Raw genomic sequence first — 8,160 nt, forward strand, 5'->3', positions numbered from 1 at the left:
GTAACTAATTCCTGAATAATTCTGGAAAGATTTACTCAAAACCAGTCATTTCTGAATAACTCGGTGCGCTGGCCGGCTTGTACATTCCCTCCTGTTAGCAGCAGGATCAGGTAAGACAAGGCTTGTAAAAAGCAGGTCTATTTTTTTCAACTGCTTTCTCCCCGGTGCTCTAAAAGCAGGTAATAATCTCCCCCTTCAGAGTCTGCCTCACTTAAATCCTCACGCTGTCACAGCCGAAATATGGCTACAAAGAGATCTAGGAATTCCCCAACCGTTTGGATCACAAGGGGTTATTTCAGAGGTAAGGAATGCAATACCGGGCCTCCCTGGGTCTCCTACCTGTCTCTGCCCCTCCATCATCGGATGACAGAGCGCATGTCTGTCTGTGCCAGGCTGCACCTTCACAGGGTGTTTGCGTAGGGGAACAGTGCCACCCACAAGTGGCCTGTTTCCACAGAAGCCTTCTCCACGCAGCCATGCCACGCTGCGGCACGTCCGTCCCTGCTACGGGCCACCACCAGCAGGTAGCCATCTGGAGATGCTGATGGAGTCTCCTGCCTCCCGAGCTGCAGGTTTGCGCTTGGAGAACCCTAATTATTGCATGCAGGGGCAGATCTGGGCAGTGCTCTGGGTGTACCTGAATTTAAGTTATTTAGGTTAACAGCAAATTGCACGGGATGGTTGCTCGGGGATCTGGGCAAACTATTCAAAGCAGAAGAAAGCTTCTGATGAATTAGCCAATATTTTTGTTTGTGGACATTCCCCCCCCAAAAAAGAAACAAAACCTCCAGTTCTTACCAATGTGTTTGCTACTCAAAATTACTCCATGAATCGTTTATGACTGAATGTATTGCAGTCAGTGGGTTTCTTGTGTCCTGCTTTTATCTTCATCTTTGAGCTCTGGCTAGTCCTAATTTTGTTTGTGCCTAGTGGCTGATTTCAGTCTCCCAAGTCCATACAGAGCTTTCAGGTCAGATGTAAATATGCAAGCACTACTTTTTTAGCCTATAAAGTTTTTTGCAAGCAGAAGTTGCAACTAACAAATAATATAAAAAAAAAACAAACACCAAAACCAAGCAAGTTGCTACCACTAAAAGGAATTCACAGATTTTTTCCTAAGCAAAGGGACACGTTTTCTGCAGTCCTGCCTCACCGCCATTCCCCCAAGGGATAACAAAGCAGTAGCGTCACAGGCAGGTGATACTCAATGGCATCGCCACTGCTGTGTGGCACATATAGCCCTATCTCACGCTGGATGCCACGGGCTTTGAGCACACTCTCCCCACACATACTTCTTGCTGTCTGCATCCTTCCTCAGTCTCTTTTTAGCCAAACTATAATACTGTGAAATGAAGTCACTATCCTGCAAGAGTCAGAGATGAGAAAAGGGAGGAAGAAAAAACTGCGGCGTCTAACTGGAGGAGCCGCAGATGGCTAGACGTGACTGCGAGGGAAGGGAAGGCAGCACTGCAGAGTGCCGTTTCAGCTTTCAAGTCTTGTGCTCCCAGGATCTACATGCCATTTCTTGGATGTGGTTTGCCCCGAGGGCAATCTCAACAGCTGTGAAGTTTCAGCAGATGAACAATGTAGTTTTCAATAAATTTCACAAAGCAAACTAAAGGATTTTAACTCATTCATGCTAGCCCACTTTTGGTCTGAAGGCTTTTCTGGACCTGAATCCATTCACATCACGAGTGTTTCCCATTTGAAGCCCAGGGCCTGACTGCTGGAGCACACCTGAGCTAGACTGCTCTGCTCCGGCTTTCTGGACAGCTCTTCCCCGTCAGAAGAGGCTTCTCTCAGCCATGCCCATGGGTCCTGGGAGGTGTAGGTGCACCTCTGCATTTACCTGTGCCACTTAAACCCACCCTGGTGACCCACAGGTGGAGGAAGGTACCAAATGTGGAATGTGGATGCTCTCACCTCCTCGTGGGGAAAGAGGAGGTGGTAGAAAGGGAACTTTTCCAAATCTCTTCCCCAGTGGCAGCTGCATCTCAGAGGTTCAATTTCCATTGTATTCACACGTGCAGTAGCAGGGCTTGTACACTCGGAGGCATGTTCTGATCCCAGCTGAAGGCTGATGCCATTAGTTGCAACTGAAAGAAGGGCTTTTGCGTCCCAAAATTCCTCAGTCCTAGCCAGGAAACTACCTCTTCCAAAACACCTCTAGTGTATCCTCAGATCATGAGGATGACAATTACTGTGAGCTCTGTGAATTTACCTGCTAAATACGGGACAAGATGGCACGCCTGAGCCCACAGATTTTGTTTTGTTTTCTTCATGGCCGCAGAGCACCCCATAAGCAGTGCAGCTAAAAAGCCAGCGCAGGTTGGTTTGGTGCTTGTCTGGAGGATCTGAGCAATGAGACAGTGCCCTTCGCTGCCTCTCCTCTGGCTGAGATCTGCCAGGTGGTTTCAGGGAGTCCAAAGCTGCGAGCTCACACCCCTTGCAGGAGGCAACAGTGCTGAGCGGGCCCTGGAGGGATCTCACACCTTTACAGGCTTCCTGCTTTACCTGTGCTGTCCCGGTCGATGGGCTTGAGGCTTGGCATTTCCTTCTCATCCAAATCTCTACCCGGAGGCTGTTTCCCTCCACTCTTGCACAGCTGCTCCCTAGCTGGTCTGGTTTCCCCCCCTGTCTTTTGCAGATACACAGCAAACATCTCTGGAGAGCTGCGCTCAGTGGTTCCCCAAGCACAGCTCTGAGGGGGGTGCTGATGGCTCCAAGGTGTCTGTAGTAAAACAACACGTAAGCAAATACGGAAGCAAGCATGGGGTCTGTGTGTAAGGCAGAGGCATCTGTGACTTTTTTAGGAGGCTGTTAGCACCAATCCATGAACAGCTACTGCTTTGAACTAGATTATTACAGTAACTACCTTCCCTCATCTCCCCCTTCCCAAGAAAAGGCATAGCCCGTACGGCAGCCGGAGAGATCTTGTGCGATTCTGCAGCCTCTCCACAAACAGTTCACAGCCACCTGCGATTCGGGATCCTTTGTCTCAGCTCTCCAAAATGTCTCATGAGTTTTAATCACCACATTGCTCTCCCTGCCCTACTGAGGCTGTCCAGCCATCAGCTTCCAACACCTCTTCTCAGCTGGAAGCTAAATACTGGAGCCCACCTTCTCTTTCCTCTGTAGAAGAAGCTGGTGGTGTCTCCTCTTCACATGGAGGGTCAATAACCCCTGAAAATGCACAAGGAAGCCCGGTCGTGCACTCCGTTTTGTGATGATTGCCACTGAAATGCTCTTCTTTCAGGTGCAGCCTCCACCATAGAGTGCTGAGCTCAATGCAGACACCATCCATGGGCTCCTCCACATGGAACGGTGCATGCATCCTCTTCTGCAGGAACAGCCTGGCCTTTGCAAAATCGGTGGTCTGAGCAAACACCAGAGCTTTCTGCAAAGGCCGGGCACTGTGTCTGCCATGCTGCATTCATTCTCAGCCTTGTGCAAGCTCTCGTGGTGCTCCTTTTAGACCGTTCTTCGGAATCTTCAGTTTGGCCTCTGGGTGCTTCCCTGGATCTGAGGCTTCTACATTGAGTTTGGGATAATGCAGTCTCAGAGTTCAGCAATTGCTTTCTAAGAGAAAGTGGAAAAACATCTTGGGACTCAAGCTCTGCCAGTCTGGCAGCCAATTTATTGCAGTGACATTTGTTAGTGGCAACGCAGCGTGGGTCACAGATGCGTCCTTCCCCACAGCATCCAGGGTAGCATGAACTCCAAATTGCAGGGCACTGCATCAGTGCTGCATAAACTTAACAGTTGTGAGAGGCACTTTGCATCCCAATGGGAGCCAAGAGAGCGCTCACACCAACCAAAACCCATACCTCCGTGATCTGTCTTCCCGGTTATCTCCTCTGCGCTGAGTTTGCTTACTCTCCTGTCATTCTTCTCTCCTGGCTCGCATCCTTACTGCTTTCATGTGGCTTCATTCAGTCAAGAGCCCACAGCACTGCCCTGATGCTGGGCAGATGCCACGCAGATGCCTATTTCTGCTCACCTGGCACCAACCAGCCCAGCTGCTTCCCTGCCGTGAGCACAGCCGCCCTCTGGTCCCACCGAGATGCAGGGAACACTCTCTCCTTGCTACTGCTGGCCCTGGCTTGCCAAGCTGGCCTGCACATCCCAGGGATGGACACCTTCAACTCATCATGGGAAAAGCACGCTGTAGGATGATGCCAGAGCAATGCGGAGGGGCGGGAGGGTCCCGGCAGCAGTGAGGCTGAGCCAAGAGGGGCTGGGGGAGTAGTACCTGTTCCAGGGAGGTGAGTTCAGCAGCATTTGCTGAGGAGGGGGGAGAGGGGCTTGGCTGCTCTGAGCAGAAACGTGTGTGAAGAAAAGCCTCGACCCACACCCTGAATTCCACAGCTCGGCTCCGGGGACAGGGGGAGGGAGAGAGGACAGGATGGGACATTTCCAGCAGACCCGCGACTTGTTTGTAAAAGCCTCATCTCACCAGCCCTGCCTGCCTCCTCCCCCATCACCTCCACTGCTCACACTGCGGTTTATTAACGCAGTCCCCCTTAGGCTAGAGGGAATCACATCCCAGGAGACATTCCAGTCTCAGCTCGGCTTCGGAGGGGATCAGAGGGAGCCAAGGGTGGGGGGTGTTTCACCAGGACGTTTCATTTGCAGAGAGCTGGCAGGTCGAAAGCGCTGCAAGACGGCACTAGCAGCCTCCTTATCAGACACCGAGCAGCCGCAGGCTGAAGTCGAGTCTCTGCTCAGCTCTGTATCTCCCAGTCATTTCTGCTTTGTCCAGGCGGCTGGTTGGAAGCTCTCAACCTGGGCTTTGCCTGGTGGTGGGCGCTCAGCCGGGCACAGGGAGTCTCGCCCTTTTGCTCAGGCGATGAACACAACTGTTGGCAACGTGCAGCTGGGTCCAGGCTGCCACAGGGGCTCAGCCGGGGGTCAGCACCCTTCCCCAAGCACCAACAGGGCCTCAACTGCCAGCTCCTCGCAGGCGTCGCGCTCTGCACCAGTCGGGGCTGACACCTCTCGCCAGGAATGGGAGCTGGCTCCCCAGCGTCTGGCTCCTCAGGTGAATTGTGGTGTGCCCTGAGCCTATGCCAGGAAAATGCCAGCAGACGAAACTCCGTCTCAGGCCAAGAGACACGAAGATGGATGTGTTTTCCTTGCCTAGCTTATCTCGCAGGCAGCGCTTCGCCCCAGAGCCCGGCACTGTTTGTGTGCGCTCGGCTCCTGGCACGGGGGCAGGAGATGATTAGACAACAAATACTGTGGTGTACCTCTCCCGGGGCTGCAGCCTGCCCCTGCCCTGCTGAGACCACGGCCCAGCAGGGAGTTGCTTCTCGGGGGCCAAATCCCAGGGCTGGCTGCAGCTGCACCAGGGCTGATGGGGTAGAAGGGGGAGGAAAAGCCGCACGACCCCGCAGCTGCTCGGGCACCACGTGAGCTGCAGTGCGAAGCTACACAGGGGACAGGATTGCGGCTGCCTTAGCTGTTCCCTCAGAGACCCCATCCTGGACTGGACCCCTGCGCAGATGCAGGACAGTCCTGCCACCAGCTCGCTTGTTCCTAGGTTGGAGAAGGCAGCGGTGGCTGCCCAGCAGCCCTGCAGGTAGTCGTGCACTCAGCCCAGGGGCTCAACTCTACGTGTGCCCCTTGGTTTCATAAGGGCAGTACACTAGGCAGATCCCAACCTCGTCAGACTCTGCACCGCTGGGTTCAACCCAGAATTAAGGTCAAGGAAGGGGGTTTTTTAAAGGCAAAACCAAATGAATGCAAAATAAGTAGTAGTGGATCAAGCAAAACTTTATGGAAATTTGTAGTGAGACTGTTGCGCTGGCGTAGTTAAGCTGAAGTCTGGAAAAAAATCAAAACATTTTATTTTGGCATTTTCAAAGTGTACTGTTTGGATCCAGGATGGCCTGCACAATTCCAGCCATTTTCATTTAAAATATTTTAAAAAGCTAAAAAGAGCTTTGAAGCATAGCATTTTGCTGACTAACAGACATTTTTACATCTTACTTTACATGTTACTTTACCTTTCCACCTGTGAGTCCAGGCCCAAAGGCGAAATTTGCCCTAACTCTATGTCTTCTTCTTGCCCCCGCCCCTTGCCCATGCTTTGGGCTGCCAGCTGAGGAGGAGAACCGGGTAATTCAAGGCCTGTTGAAGAAATATTCCTGATCCCTGGTATTTACAAGGGCAGTTCATTGTGCATGACCCCCAGCCTTGTTTGTACCTACTACCACCTGTACAAACACCCACTTTGGCTGCCCAGGAGAAAACAAGATGGCAGGGCCAAAGAAAAGGGGAATCCCAAAAGCAAGAGGGTGAGAACAGAGACTTGCCTGATGAGGATGTGTCCCTGTTTGTCACCCACTGAGCAGTGATGCTGGAGACATCAATTCATGAGCCCATCACCTACAGAGAGAAGAGGAAAGACATGAGAGGAGAGAAATCAGTTTCTCTGTCCTGGGGATTTAGCTTCTGGACCCTCTTCCAGCTGCTCAGGGAAACACCCAGGAGGTGTAAAGCTCCATGCTGACTTTGCAGGGAACCTAAAACCAGGTCCCCAGCCACAAAGAATACAGCTGTGAAAGTCACACCAGGGAGGTGGCAGGAAACAAAGAACTTTGGACAGACAGGCCTAATCCATTTAAATTCAGTTTCTCTCTCACTTCCTCTCCTTTCCCCTTAGCTCTCATCAGAGACCTCTTCCCCCACCTCCTCTCAGTCCCAATTGCCTTACACAGCAGTTTCTCACCCAAATGGCCCATGAACTGAAAGAGTTATTCCACCTCTTTTCTGCTCACAACGGAGCAGAATCAGACCTGGTGTTCCCTTCCTCCCTCTTGCACAGTCCCTTTCCACCAAACACCTGCTGGGGAGCAGGCTGCTGAGAGATATGAGTCCCCCCCACTGGTGATTCCTGTTGAGTCTCACGTCACAATGCCGCTTCACCTGCCCAGGCGTTCACAAGGTCCCTCCTTGCTGGAAAACCTGAGGGGAGTGGACGGAGAGCTAACACATGTGGCCAGAAGGACTTGGAAAACCCATGACAGCTCTGCCGCTTGCTGGGACTGGAAGGCATCGAGGCAGATGCTGAGCAAGAAGAGTCAGGCATGGGGATGCTGTATCAGCAACATTAGTGACTGGCAGGACCTCCTGATCACAAAGGCTTCTACTGAGCTCCTTGCAGCCATCACGAGATCCCTGAACCCCAAATTTGGCTCCAGCCTGGCAGGAGCTGCAGGAAAGCAAGCAGACAGCATCTGCACTGAGAGATGTCAGGCTGTCAGTGCTCCGGGGCTGGGGTGGGAGCCCTGTGCTCATCTGCCAGCAGCCTCTGTACATTCAGCAAGCTGCAAACTGAGGTAGGGATGAGGGCTGCATGGACAGACAGTGGCTGAGAGACCTCCCAGCACAGCAGCGCTAGCAAAAAAGACTTCTGCAGGCTGCGCATAGGGTGCTCTGCACAAGGTGGGCACACAAGCCCCCAACCCGCCCAGTGGGCCATTTTCCTGCTGCTAAACATCTACTTGCTGGGCTGGGAAATATTTGTAATCCCAAACACACCATGCACTTTCTTTTGTGTTAAGTGCCTTGGCAGAAGCCAGCAGTTCTCACACGTGGTCCCATCTCTGCAAGGACCATGTTTCCCAGAACACCCCCTTCAAAAGTCTCCCTTTATTAGGCAGAGCCAAACTGCCTGTCGCTGCCTTACAGGCTGCTCCCACGCCTCTCCCCGCTTCCCCAGGGCATCAACAGGCTCCACTGCCATGGGCTGGAAGGCACCGAGCTCCCAGAGACACCAGCATTCAAAGACACGACACTAAAGAGAAGAGAGACAAAGGCAGGAAAGCTTTTCTCACTGGGACCCAGCTGTCTGGCTCAGAGCAAGGCAAGAAAGTAGGATCTGCTCTGCATTCCCCAGGCACAGCCAGAATAGCAGGAGAAGGGTAAATTCCACAGTGTAAAGTCTGACCCCCGTGAACACCAGCTCCTTGCTTCTTCCCTTTTGCTTCTTCCCTCCTTCCCTTTCCCCTCTTACAAGTAAGGCCTCGGCGATACGCCAAACACACTCCTCTGGTGTGGGGACATCTCACTAACAGCTCACGAGCTAGGCATTGCAGCACCTTCCAAGCATGGCCGCGAGCAGGCTTTTTCTTCTCGCATCTGCTTACCGTACCC

The sequence above is a fragment of the Haliaeetus albicilla genome, chromosome 10 (assembly GCF_947461875.1).
Source record: "Haliaeetus albicilla chromosome 10, bHalAlb1.1, whole genome shotgun sequence".
NCBI classification, from domain to species: domain Eukaryota; kingdom Metazoa; phylum Chordata; class Aves; order Accipitriformes; family Accipitridae; genus Haliaeetus; species Haliaeetus albicilla.